General features: G+C 41.1%; 1 protein-coding gene across 1 annotated transcript in view; it reads left to right on the forward strand.

The window, feature by feature from the left end:
* The window catches only part of LOC115093062 (heparan-sulfate 6-O-sulfotransferase 3-B-like), a 272,747-nt gene that overhangs the window by 74,500 nt on the left and 183,949 nt on the right, over nt 1-14,298 (forward strand). The window lies entirely within an intron of this gene.

The following is a 14,298-nucleotide window of genomic DNA, read 5'->3' on the forward strand; positions in this document are numbered from 1 at the left end:
ACTTCCTTCTGCACCTGAGTTGGCCCAACTCTTTACACAACACATTTTCCGCTCTCATGGACTTCCTTCTCCACATTGTCTCTGACAGGGGCCCACAGTTCACGGCGAGGTACTGGAAAGCGCTCTGCAAGAAATTTGGGGTTCGCCTGGATTCACCTCTGCATTCCACCTCCAAAGCAACAGACAGCAGAGCGTACCAAACTGCTCATTAAAGACTTTTCTTCGAGCTTTTATAGCAGAGAAGCAAGACAATTGGGTGTCCAAATTACCATAGGCTGAATTCTCTTACAATAACCATACTCATTCAGCCATGGGGAAGTCTCCCTTTCAGCTTGTTTATGGAAGACAACCCAAGCTACCCTTACCTCTTCCACTGGTCGTGCTGTCCCCCACGGCACAAATGTCTGCCTAGCAACTTCGTTCCCTCTGAGGCTCTATACAAATCAAACTCCAGCAAATGGCCGCTACGGCTAAAAAATACGCCGCATCTCAAAAAAGATATAGTTGCAATGGAGAAGGTTCAGAGAAGGGCAACCAAAATGATAAAGGGGATGGAACAGCTTCCCTATGAGGAAAGGCTGAAGAGATTAGGGCTGTTCAGCTTGGAGAAGAGACAGCTGAGGGGGGATATGATAGAGGTCTTTAAGATCATGAGAGGTCTTGAACGAGTAGATGTGACTCGGTTATTTTCACTTTTGAATAATAGAAGGACTAGGGGGCATTCCATGAAGTTAGCAAGTAGCACATTTAAGACTAATCGGAGAAAATTCTTTTTCACTCAATGCACAATAAAGCTCTGGAATTTGTTGCCAGAGGATGTGGTTAGTGTAGTTAGTGTAGCTGGGTTCAAAAAAGATTTGGATAAGTTCTTGGAGGAGAAGTCCATTAATGGCTATTAATCAATTTTTCTTGGGGAATAGCCACTGCTGTTAATTGCATCAGTGGCATGGGATCTTCTTAGTGTTTGGGTAATTGCCAGGTTCTTGTGGCCTGGTTTTGGCCTCTGTTGGAAACGGGATGCTGAGCTTGATGGACCCTTGGTCTGACCCAGCATGGCAATTTCTTATGTTCTTATGTTCTTAATGATAGGTTACAGATTTTTACTAATAGGTCTGAAATTTCATTTTTTAGTTCCTTCAGAACTCTGGGGTGTATACCATCCAGTCTGGGTGATTTACTACTCTTCAGTTTGTCAATCAGGTCTACCACATCTTCTAGGTTCACCGTGATTTGATTCAGTCCACCTGAATCATTACCCATGAAAACCTTCTCCATTACGGGTACCTCCCCAACATCTTCTTCAGTAAACACCGAAGCAAAGAAATCATTTAATCTTTCCGCGATGGCCTTATTTTCTCTAAGTGCCCCTTTAATCCCTCGATCATCTAACGCTCCAACTGACTCCCTCACAGGCTCTCCACATCTTCAGCCTGCCTTGACTCGGACTGCTCTCTGTGCTCCTCTTCACCAGGAGACCTCCTCCTAAGTCCTGCCGGCCCCGGCACCCAAGGGCTCAACCTGCGGGGAACGAGGGCTGGTATAGGTGAAGGTCCTGTCTGGTCTCCTGGTTCTGATTCGCCTCCTGGCTGCGAGTACCGCTGCAGGCCTTCCTTCAGTGTGTCCACCATACATTCTAGCCGGCCCAATCGTCCATATTCACAACATCAGTGCCTTAGAGTTTTTATTTCCACCTTTTCTGCTTCATTCCCCCTTCATGGTGCCTTAGGATGATGCCACTTTTGGTGCCACTTTGTCTTTTGTACTGCCTTTGACATATCATGCCACTGTTGTTGGTGACCTCTTTTGAAGCCTTGGGGTATTTTTCCCCATCATGTTTCTTCCTTGCTTCTCTGATGGGGGCTTGGAGAACTCCTGCCACTGCTGGTACCCTTTTGCCCTTTATGGAGCCTTAGGCTATTCATTCAACTTTTTGTATGCCACTGACATGGTCTTGATGCATTGGCAATGCCTTCACCCTTCTGATGATGTCTGCCCACTAGGTTTATTAGAATTGATGATAAAACTCCAATTTTGGAGCCCGAAATATTTATTTATTTATTTTGTATTTAGAGGCCACTAATACTAAGGCCCATAGTGACTTAACAATTGGAAAATGCACAATAAAATCAGACTGCAGTGCTTTTCCCTAGCCCTTAATAGTAAGCAAAGAAATGAAAATATTATTTTCATTTTAAATTAATGAATCAAAAGGAGGTGCCCTATGAAACAAATGAATGTATTCTTCCTCTGCACACCCCTAATTCCCAATTTCCTTTACCCTTGGAATCAGGAACCATCATGGACCTAGACATAACAAGATCCCCATGGAATCCTCTTCTACCTTAGAAATGGAAAGAGAAAAATCTTCATTCCTGAAGCCAATAGAGAGCCACAGCCCATGGTTGCCTCCCATCTTCTTTAGGCACCGTATCTTTTACTTATGTTATTAACCCCATATGTACTAATCCAAGTTATATCAACTTGTTCATTGTAAATCATTTACTTGTCAATGTTATTGTTTAGAATGTAAACCGAATTGATCAGTAATTCTGTTATTGGAAAGTCAGTATATAAAAATGCTAAATAAAATAAAAAAAAAAATCTTCTCCCTTTGATTTTGACAGCTCCCTTCTTGTAGTGACTCACCAAAAGAGTGGTTCAGTGAGGAGATCTTTTCTCACTGAACCACTCTTTTGGGGATGGACCTATCTGCCACTCCCGAATGACCACTACTCACTTGGAACTTCCTATTCCTTTAATTTTCCTATTAACACCCTATGAGGAAAACCAAATCCCCTCTACATTAGATTATTAACTTTAACTGGATTATATTGTCACATTTCAGGAAGGTAGGCCCAAGAATTGCTGTTGGATTGGTGCAGCCCAGTTCGTGTGGCCACTGACTAGTCCCTCGATAGGAGGCTACAATCTGGACGGCAGAGTCCAGGTAGTGATGGAAAGCAGACTAAGACCAGAGCTAGCAGAGTTCAGGCAGAGAGGATAAACAGGCTAAGGTCAGGGCAGGCAACAAGCAAAACAACATCAAATGGCCAGGCTGGATCAGCAACAAGAAGTGAGTCAAAGGAAAAGGAAGGGCAGGGCAAGCAGGAAACAGACAGGTGAGTGTGGAGATTTTATCTTTTATCTCTGATTTGCTCCATAAAAATAGACAAGGATGAATCTGTTCCAATGCAATGCTTCCATTCTATTTTACATGTAATATTACAGTATTTTATGGACAAAGCCAAACTTTGAACAGACTCTCAATGGGCGTTCCAAAGTCCATTACATATAACGAGACTTATATATTGTCTCTACATACAGAGTCAGCATGCTTCAGCAAAATATGTCTTGTCCTAGCATTTTATTTCATCTTCACCAATTACAGTCTCATCTCTGCATTTTATTCCAGTAACATATGTCTTAGGGCATGATTTGTCAACAGGTCAGCATGACCTAAGTTCCAGTTATAATTATCTACAAGCCCAGCACATTTTGTTACTGATAAGAAAGGATCATATGTTTTTGTCTAATTATGAAACCTTGACTTTTTCTCCTACTAAACTTTGTTCTCGCAAACATAGCAAAAATCAGTTTAATGGGTATAATTTTAAATAAATTTAATTTGCTAACATAAGCTAAATTGTACAGAGAAAATAAATATGTTTCAGTGCCTTACAGATGAACTGATTGTTTTGTTCACCTAGGAATTTCGATAGCGTTATGACAACCCTGTCTCACATTCAGCTGCTCAATTCAGGTACTATATACTATATATACAGATAGTCATTTTTTAACTTTTTTTCTAATATACTGGCTAATGACCTGATGTACATAAGCTATTCAGTGAGGCAGTCTGTTTGCCCTCAGAGGCCCCACTATAGCCATTAATCTTTCATGTTTTCTGTGACTTCCAAGAGGAGACAGAATTAACAGGCAATGAACTTTCTGTCCTTTTCAAAAATTGTTAAGCTCAATGTTTTAAAACTGTACATTTGGAGATATCATCCAGGATGGTTGTGCTATTTTTCATTTACAGCTGGTATTTTCATGCCCTTTGAAAATCAATGGCATCATATGTGGTCTCTGCTGTTTATTATGCTCTGTTTCATTTTTAGAATTGTGTTTGCTTGATGATGTCTGAAAATTCAATTTTTTATACAGTCTCACAATTTTTAAAAAGTAAGCAGCTATGATTAGTCTGACTTTGGATTTTAATACTAATTTCAGTTTAAAACCTGTTCAACAGCATTCTTAACATCACTATAACTAGGATTGTGATGCTTGTGTACTTAGGGCCTGAGTCAAAGACTTTTCCCATAGACGCCAAATGGCAGAAGAGCATTAGTGAATTAGGCCTTTAGTGTAATTCAGGTGCAATGAGTATTCAATAAAAAAATCTGATCACAGACATATATACTGGTACTTAAGGTAAGGGAAGAAGATAATCATTGAATATTGCTTTGATGAACAACAAGGGAGAAATGATGAATTGAAAAATACCTTTTGGGGCAATTTTGAAACCCAATTTTCAGGCCTTCAGTGCTTTGTATTTTGTATTTATGAGCCTATAAGCCTAATTTTAAAGGCAAAAACTCTTTGTGGCATTTCCCTTTGAAAATTTTGAGCTAGTGGGGTTTGTAGGTAGCAAATTATCTGTGGACTATGCACTTACTTTACAGTTGGTGCAAAGTTCATACCTAAAGTGCATACAAGGATTTCATAATAAAATCCTCATATGTGCTTTCCCTGGCCCAGCTTCGGCCTCATCTCTAGTCCCTGCAGCTGCAAGTAAACGTACTGTTTCACTGGTCATGCTCCTGTTACTGCTGCGAGGAGAGCTATTTTAAGCCTGGGGAATTTACCTGGGTAACTATTTAGTTGCCCAGTTAAATCACTTTGAAAATACACAGAGTTTAGGTACAACACATTGCCTAAGATTAGAATCTGAAGTTTTATTTAAAAAAAATAGATTGAGTTTCTGTCTTCTGAAAGAAAACGTTCAGGCAAACGTTCACTCAGAGAGAATGTTCTTTTCCAGTGTGTGTGGCACATAAGCATCCTCAACCTGTAAAACATTTACAAACATGTATCTCAGACTAAACTCCAAATCCCATACTCTATCTTTTAATTAAAGGAGAAATTCCATTAATTTTCGTTGGTAATAGTTTTGCAACTAGTACTGTTCACTTTTTATAGAGTTCATTTTATCACAGGCTGCATACATTTGACCCAGTATGGCAATTTCTTATGTTCTTATGTACTTCTTCCTCTTGGCTGACTTCCAGTGATTCCCTTCCCGGCAAACAAACCCCTCGCTGCATGTGTGTATCCATCGGCCCAACAAGGGGATCCTCTGACGGGGCAACTGAGACCTCACTCTCCATAGCCCTTCTATTGCAGCCGGAATGAGGCATCACAGACCCAAAGTAAATTCGAGTGGAAAAGAGGTTTGCAACTCCGTGCAGAGCTAGGTCACCTTCTTCGATCCTTACTTCTGCTATTTATCACGAGCAAGTTAGAATAAAAATCTTTAGAACCAAATACTGACAGGGTGAGGGGGGTCTCAGTCAACTGGGGGGAGTGCAGGTTGAAGAACCAGGGAGGTCTTGATGATCTAGAGATAGACTGAGCGAACTGGTGGACTAATTGGTAAAACTGGGATTTGCCATCACTCACGCATGTTTTAAATTATGCTCACTTGTACACGTAAAAGCCAAGACCTAATGAAAATATGTGAATAGTCTTTCCTCGTGTAACTGCTTAAAATTAGGAGCACACACGGGCACATAGGCATATTTTATATAATGCACACTTGTGCACTCATTTTAAAGCTACTGTCCTTGGCAATTTTGTATGCATGCTGAATAGCGTGCTATGCACATCTAAGGTAACTTTCAAACAACTCACGTGATCTCAAATATGCACATATATGACCGCGCGGATATCTACTGCATTACTTTATAACCTGCGTGCATGAGGTACGTACATATTATAAAATAGGTGTATGTTTACCCCCAAACAAATGTGCATTTGTATGGTTATGCATTGAAAGCGTGTACTTTTCCTACCTATTTAAATACATACGAGTGTATATCTTATGCGCAAAAAAACCCTGCAACTTGCTCACCTAAAGCCCTGTTTAAACATGTGCGTGTAATTGAAATCACCAGTTTGCTGAAACCTCCACCAGTTCACCCAGTGCTTCTCAGGTTATTGAGACCCCGTTGTTTCTGAATTCCCCCCAGTTCATCCAGACCTACCCAACCAATAGCAAACAAGACATGTATCTGATATCAATTGTACAGGATAATTAATAGGAATAAAATTACGCAAATATGTTGACAAATGTAAATCTCTTACAAAATAGCAACTTGCATGCATTCCTCTTGGTCCCGCTCCTAAATTACCCATTTTTTCACGCGAAAATGTTGAGTGAGATTGAAAATACATGTGTAGTTTTGATGTTTATAAAATAGCATGTAGACGAGTACAAGCTACTTACATGTATTTGAGCCTGCCCTACAAAAATGCATGTAAATGTTTTGAAAATTCCCCCCCCCTTAGGCTTTGGCCATGCACTCTAAACTGGTCTCGGAAGACATTTGAGCGTTTGATCGGGAGTGGCAGTCCTATTCTGAAACACAATCAGGTTGTGCAAATTCCTCTCCCTCACTTATCAGAATGCTTACTAGCCCAGGTAGGAGTTGAGAGCACAGTAGGGCTCCTGGTGTTCTACAAGTCATTCATTTAAGAACTACTAGAGGTTATCACAGATCTGACTCTCAGTGAATATGGGTAACTTCAACCTACATATGGAGAAACCATTGCTCCTTGTGGATTTCCTCACCACCATGATGAAACAGGCTGTTAAATCCCCAACATATGAGAAGGGACACATCCTTGACCTGATCTTCCACATGGGAGTGAAAGAACCAGAACATTATCAGGATGACATCAAGACAATGCTGCTTTTCGTGGAATGACTACTCACTAATTAAGTTCTCTCTGTGCAGTGTCTTTGAACAGGTGCACACTAAATGATCCTTGAAGTGATCTGGAACATATAACGCCAGACCACTACAAATTTGCTAAATGCCTTAGATTACTCTCCCAGTGGAAGAGAAGCTATCATTAGTAACAGCTCAGGTAAAATTATGGAATGAAGACTTAGTATATGCCCTGGACAAAACTGCCCTACAAAAAAGGTCTTAGGTCCTCCCTACAGATACTTCCCATGATACTTCCCAAGTCATTCAAGACCTAAAATTACAAAGGTGAAAACTAGAAAGAAAATGGTGAAAAATACTCAAGGAGGGCAGCGTAACATAAAGAAACTTAGAAATGACGGCAGAAGACCAAACGGCCCATCCAGTCTGCCCAGCAAGGTTCGCACTTTTTTTTTCTCATACTTATCTGTTTCTCTTGGCTCTTATTAACCTTTTGGTTCTATGTCCCTTCCACCCCCACCATTAATGTAGAGAGCAGTGTTGGAACTGCATCTAAGTGAAATATCTAGCTTAATTAGTTAGGGGTAGTAACCGCCGCAATAAGCAAGCTACACCCATGCTTATTTGTTTGTTTACCCAGACTATGTTATTCAGTCCTTGTTGGGACTTACGCGCATCCCGGGGCTATGCGCGCGCCGGCGGCCTATGCAAAATAGGTACGCCAGCGCGCGAGTGCCCTGCGCGCGTAAATCCGGCCGGATTTACTCGTGCAGGGCTTTTAAAATCTGGCCCTGTGAAACTGGAAGCTGCAGTAGGCCAGATCGACAAACGAAAGAGTAGTAAATCACCTGGACCGGATGGTATGCATCCTAGAGTACTGAAGGAACTCAAAAATGAAATTTGTGATCTATTAGTTAAAATTTGTAACCTATCATTAAAATCATCCATTGTACCTGAAGACTGGAGGGTGGGCAATGTAACTCCAATATTTATAAAGGGCTCCAGTGGCGATCTGGGAAACTATAGACCAGTGAGCCTGACTTCAGTGCCGGGAAAAATAGTGGAAATTATTCTAAAGATCAAAATCGTAGAGCATATAGAAAGACATGGCTTAATGGAACACAGTGAACATGGATTTACTCAAAGGAAGTCTTGACTCACAAATCTGCTTCATTTTTTTGAAGGGGTTAATAAACATGTGGATAAAGGTGAATCGGTAGATTTAGTGTATTTGGATTTTCAGAAGGCATTTGCAAGGTCCCTCATGAGAGGCTTCTAAGAAAACTAAACAGTCATGGGATAGGAGACGATGTCCTTTCGTGGATTACAAACTGGTTAAAAGACAGGAAAGAGAGAGTAGGATTAAATGGTGAATTTTTCTCAGTGGAAAAGGGTAAACAGTGGAGTGCCTCAGGGATCTGTACTTGGACCTCTGCTTTTCAATATATTTATAAATGATCTGGAAAGGAATATGACGAGCGAGGTTATCAAATTTGCGGATGATACAAAATTATTCAGAGTAGTTAAATCACAAGCGGATTGTGATACATTACAGGGGGGACCTTTCAAGACTGGAAGATTGGGCATCCAAATGGCAGATTAAATTTAATGTGGACAAGTGCAAGGTGTTGCATATAAGGAAAAATAACCCTTGCTGCAGTTACACAATGTTAGGTTCCATATTAGGAGCTACCAACCAGGAAAAAGATCTAGGCATCATAATGGATAATACTATAAAATCGTAAGCTCAGTGTGCTGCAGCAGTCAAAAAAGCAAACAGAATGTTAGGAATTATTAGGAAGGAAATGGTTAATAAAATGAAAAATGTCATAATGCCTCTGTATCGCTCCATGGTGAGACCGCACCTTGAATACTGTGTACAGTTCTGGTCGCCGCATCTCAAAAAAGATATAGTTGCGATGGAGAAGGTACAGAGAAGGGCAACCAAAATGATAAAGGGGATGGAACAGCTCCCCTATGAGAAAAGGCTGAAGAGGTTAGGGCTGTTCAGCTTGGAGAAAAGAAGGCTGAGGGGGGATATGTAGAGGTCTTTAAGATCATGAGAGGTCTTGAATGAGTAGATGTGAAGCGGTTATTTACACTTTCGGATAATGGAAGGACTAGGGGGCATTCCATGAAGTTAGCAAGTAGCACATTTAAGACTAATCGGAGAAAATTCTTTTTCATTCAGTGCACAATTAAGCTCTGGAATTTGTTGCCAGAGGATGTGTTTAGTGCAGTTAGTATAACTGGATTCAAAAAAGGTTTGGATAAGTTTTTGGAGGCGAGGTCCATTAACTGCTATTAATCAAGTTTACTTAGGGAATAGCCACTGCTATAAACTGCATCAGTAGCATGGGATCTTCTTAGTGTTTGGGTACTTGCCAGTTTCTTGTGGCTTGGTTTGGCCTCTGTTGGAAACAGGATGCTGGGGCTTCATGGACCCTTGGTCTTACCCAGCATGACAATTTCTTATGTTCTTAGAATTAAACTGACTGCTAAAAATTGGCTGGCACCATTATGTCTGAACGTCGCTGTTACGGCCTAATGTTTTGATGACATATTGTGTATTTATTTCAAGTTTTGTCATTTTTATTATTGTATTTCAAATTTAGACCTTATTGTCCACCTTCTTTAGATTTGAATTGCTAAGCTGCTACTAGTCTCTGATTGCATGCTGCCACTTTAATATGTTATACCTCACCTTGGGTGAATTTCTTATTAAAAAAGATGCAGTTAATAAATCCAAATAAGTAATAATAAATATATGCTTAAACTAGCATGTTAATGAAGGAATGTCAGATGCCTTTTAGGTTTGAGTGGATGCTTGGAAGTTACACTCACATTACACCAATTTTCAAAGTTTGCTTTGAAAATTATCCCAGCAAAACTACTTGTACCTTTTGTAGAGTGTGCATAATGGGGTACATTTTATAAAAAAAGCACGAGTGGCCTTGGAGGGAACTTTCCTTCCGCCTCCCCCCACCTTCCCCTCCCTTCCCCACCCCCCCAGCCCTATCTACACTCTACCTTTATTCCCATAGTTACGCCTGCTCGAGGCAGGCGTAACCCGCGCGGGCCGGCTGCCGGTGCACCAGGTTCTGGTCCGGAGGCCGCGGCCATGCCCCTGGGCCAGAACCACGCCCTCGGATGACGCGCCGCCGCGACATGCCCCCTGACGCCCCCCAGGAAAGCCCCCGGACTTACGCGCGTTCCGAGGTTTGTGCGCGCCGCCGAACCTATGCAAAATAGGCTCGGCGCGCGGAGGGGGGGGGGTTGGGGTAGGTTTTCGGGGGTTGCGTGCATAACCCTTTGAAAATCTACCCCAATTTGCTGAGAGACTTTACGTGCATACTTTTTAAAACCAGGTGTTCGCTTTTTAGGTCACATGCTGTTTCCAGGGCTTAACTAACAGGATGTGCAGTGGAATACTGATGGAGGAGATGTGGGAGGTGAGAGAGACAGCCGGCAGTGGGAGGGTAAGGATTCTGCCTCAGATGAACTGGACAGGTTTTTTTTTCCCCCATTTGCCTTTCCCAGAGAAGAGAGACTGCCCTGCTGCTGTTCTCTGTACTTCCAGAATCCTGATGGCCCGAGGTTTGGCATTTGCTTTGAAGTGCCGCCAGGTGGAATATAAATTAAAAATTGTTTTATTTATTTAGGTTCCCTCCCCCCCCCCCCCCCCCCCCAGATGTCATCACTGGCCCTAATGAGGACATGGCCCACAGCAGGAAGGTAGAAGATTCTGCCTCATTAGATCCCCACCAGAGGTGACTGGGGGAGATTCATTCGTTTATTTCCCAGAGAGGAGGGAGAGCCCCGTTGCTATTAAACAGTAACACAGTAAATGTCAGCAGAGATAGACCCTTGTGGTCCACCCAGTCTGCCCAGCAAGTTTTATTTTTTTTTCAATGTAAGGGTAGTAAATGCCTCTCCATACAGGTTAACCCTAGTTAACATAAATTACCCCTTTGCTTCACTTCCATTCTCTTTGTTTTGAATTCCATTAATGTTCTTGTCTTCACTATCTCTTCCGGGAGGGCATGTCATGCATCCACCACCACTCTTTCTCTGTCCCCTGTGTTGCCTGGACACTGATGGCCTGAGGCACCGCCCTTCCCATGAACATTTTCATAGGCCCTGTAGTGGGAGGGTGATGATTCTGCCTTATTGGACTTTCTGGAGGTGCTTGGGGAAGAAATTCTCCATATGCCTCCCTCAGAGGCTGTTGCTGTTCCCTGTGATGCCTGGACGCTGACAGTCTGAGGCTTTCCCCCTCCCACTGATTTCATGAGCCCTGCTGAAAAAATGGCCAACAGTGGGGTCAGAACATCTCTAAAGGGGGATGCCCATTTGGGAGCTCCTAAGCATCTAGGGGAGTTTAGGCCATCTGTGCTGTCTCCAATAGGGAATCTGCATTGTCAGTGGATTGTTCTAGTGGTTAGCAGGAAATTATGGGTGGTGTTTGATTACCATGACTGTTAAGGTTTAGATAAACAAGAGTATGGAGTGTGAATTATTTGGGGGTTAGGGTTTTTATTATTATTATTATTATTATTATTATTATTATTTTGTATTATGTATTGATGTATGCTTAAAATTGTATTAATTTACATATATGAACTGGGTTATGATATGCTGTATTTAATTTTATGTATGAAAGGGTTTATTTTTATATATATTTTAAGCTGCTCTGCCAGTTTGATAGGTCTGAAAGGGTGGGATAAACATTCAAATTAGAATTAGGTTATTAGAGGATGGGGATAGAGAGAGGAGTGTAAGAGAGAGAGGCCTGAGAGGAGAAACACAAACATATATCTAAGCAATTCTCAAAAACTTCCAAATTTATTTAGACAAGAAAATGTATTTTCAAACCAAAGGTGCATTGGTGACAACTGTTTTATGAATATTGTTTTATGCCCTGATTGTACAGAAATGGTGTACTGCATGTATTCTTTGTCCTGCATATACTCAGATGGTATGAAAAATCTGCAAGACACTGATGTTGCAGCAGAGATAAGGCTGCAGCAATTGAGTAATAAAGTCTCTCACAGAAGATATCAAGCTATTACTTGGAGAGATGATTAGGGGCTAGCCTCTTCCCAGCTAAAGCTGGCCAGTCATCTCCCACCTTTCTACCTCTGGCCTGTGGCCCTCTGAGATGGCCATTCTTGCATGACAGGGATAGAGTTAATGACATGGAAGAAGTGGGAATAGCTTTGGTGAATGGGATGCACATTGGTGTTATTAGCTGCCTGAACTTGTTTTGCTGTACTATGGTGATGGCCATAGCTGTCATTGCTTTGGTTAATCTGTCCATATTCTTGCAGGCGTTCTTAGACTTTGGCACGAATAAGTTATCAGAGCATCTTTGGCTTTTTTGATGACAACCTTTTTTTTTTTCATCTGGATCACTTTTTAATAACTTTTATGCCCTCATGGACTGTGTCATTTTGCTGTTGCTGCATCAACACTATAGGATGCTTATAGAGGGAGGATGCCAATGTATATTTCTTAATCAAGGTAGTCAGGTTCTTCCTAGTAACTTCTAACAATAACTTCTTCACGAACACTTCCATTTCTTATACCCCAGTCCCATTGTCTGACCACCATCTCTTACTATGCAAGTCTCAAACGAACTACAACAACCCAACAAATAATAATTCTACAAAAATATCCTTCAAATTCCGTCCTCCTTTTCAAACTAATCTTCTCCTTCAAGAGCTGGGACTCCAACTAGCGAATCTAGATTTATCAAACATAAACAACGCTATCCAATCCTGGTCTCTAATCACTGAAACAACCGCTAACATCATTAACCCAGAGAAGGTCAAACGTCTAAAGAACAAAAATGAAATTCAAAACCCCTGGTTTAACACCACTCTAAAAAACATGAAATCAGCCCTCAGGAAAACAGAGAAAGAATGGCAAAAAAATAAGCTGCCTGCTACACTACAAAAATACCGTACACAATTAGCGGTCTACAAAAAATCAATCCAAAACACAAAACGAGACTACTACGGTTATAAAATAATAAATTCCTCTAACAAATCCAAATCCTTGTTCAACATTGTAAACAACCTCATTTCCGATAACTGCATCTCCAACGCAACTATCACAAAAAAAAACCTAAGCCAAGATTTAGCCATCTTCTTTAAGGACAACATCTCAAAAATAACAGATGCCATCAACACCACTTCAAACTTCAATTTTCAAACATCAACAAATAACATCTCTCCTTGGCTCGACTTCAGACCTATCTCCATCATGGAAACAGAAAAAATGCTGAAAAAAATCAACCCTGCACGTCACGATCTAGACACCATTCCCACCCGAGTACTTAAAGAAATTGCTTATCCTTTAGCTCCAACAATTTCAGCAATCGTCAACAAATCGCTCGAGGAAGGAGAGCTGCCTCCCAAGCTAAAAATCACCACCATCACACCTTTATTAAAGAAAAAAAACCTCAACCCAGACGACCTAAACAATTACCGCCCAATCTCCAACCTACCCTTTTTTGCCAAAATGATAGAGAAGGCGGCTTTGAAACAACTCAACGAACATCTAGACGATAACAAAATTCTTTATCCCACCCAATTTGGCTTCAGAAAAAACCACAGTACTGAAACCTTCCTACTTAACCTTTCCAATACCATCCTAAGAGGACTCGACAACAAAAAAGGATACCTGCTGATTCTTTTAGACCTCTCTGCAGCCTTTGACACATTGGATCACAAAATTCTTATCTCCTGTCTTGAATCCATTGGGCTAGCTGGCAAAACTCTTAGTTGGTTTACATCCTTCCTCAATAATAGATACTTCAAAGTTTCTTACAACAATAGTTCATCGAACCCTATCCCCCTCGAAACAGGTGTGCCACAAGGATCAGCACTATCACCCATTTTATTCAACATCTACCTTACTCCTTTATGCCATCTCTTATCAAGACTTGACATAACGTATTACATGTATGCCGATGACATACAAATCCTCATTCCAATTTCCTCCTCGATAGAAGATGCTATGTCAAAAGCTGCCTCACACCTGGATGCAATCAGAAACATGCTAATTCATCTTAAATTATGTTTAAATATGAGCAAAACCGAATGTATACTAATTGCCAAAAAAAATCCTGGACACAAAACAATTCCACCCTTCCATTTTGACAAGACCCTCATCCAACTTAAAGAGAGCGTTAAAGACCTGGGATTTTGGTTAGAAATTGATCTAAACTACAAAAAACACATCGCTACAAAAATAAAAGAAGGCTTTCACAAACTTCAGATAATAAAACACCTAAAACCACTGCTTCACCCCCATGATTTCAAAACCATCCTACAAGCCCTCA

This window comes from Rhinatrema bivittatum, chromosome 5 (genome assembly GCF_901001135.1).
Source record: "Rhinatrema bivittatum chromosome 5, aRhiBiv1.1, whole genome shotgun sequence".
In the NCBI taxonomy this organism is placed as follows: domain Eukaryota; kingdom Metazoa; phylum Chordata; class Amphibia; order Gymnophiona; family Rhinatrematidae; genus Rhinatrema; species Rhinatrema bivittatum.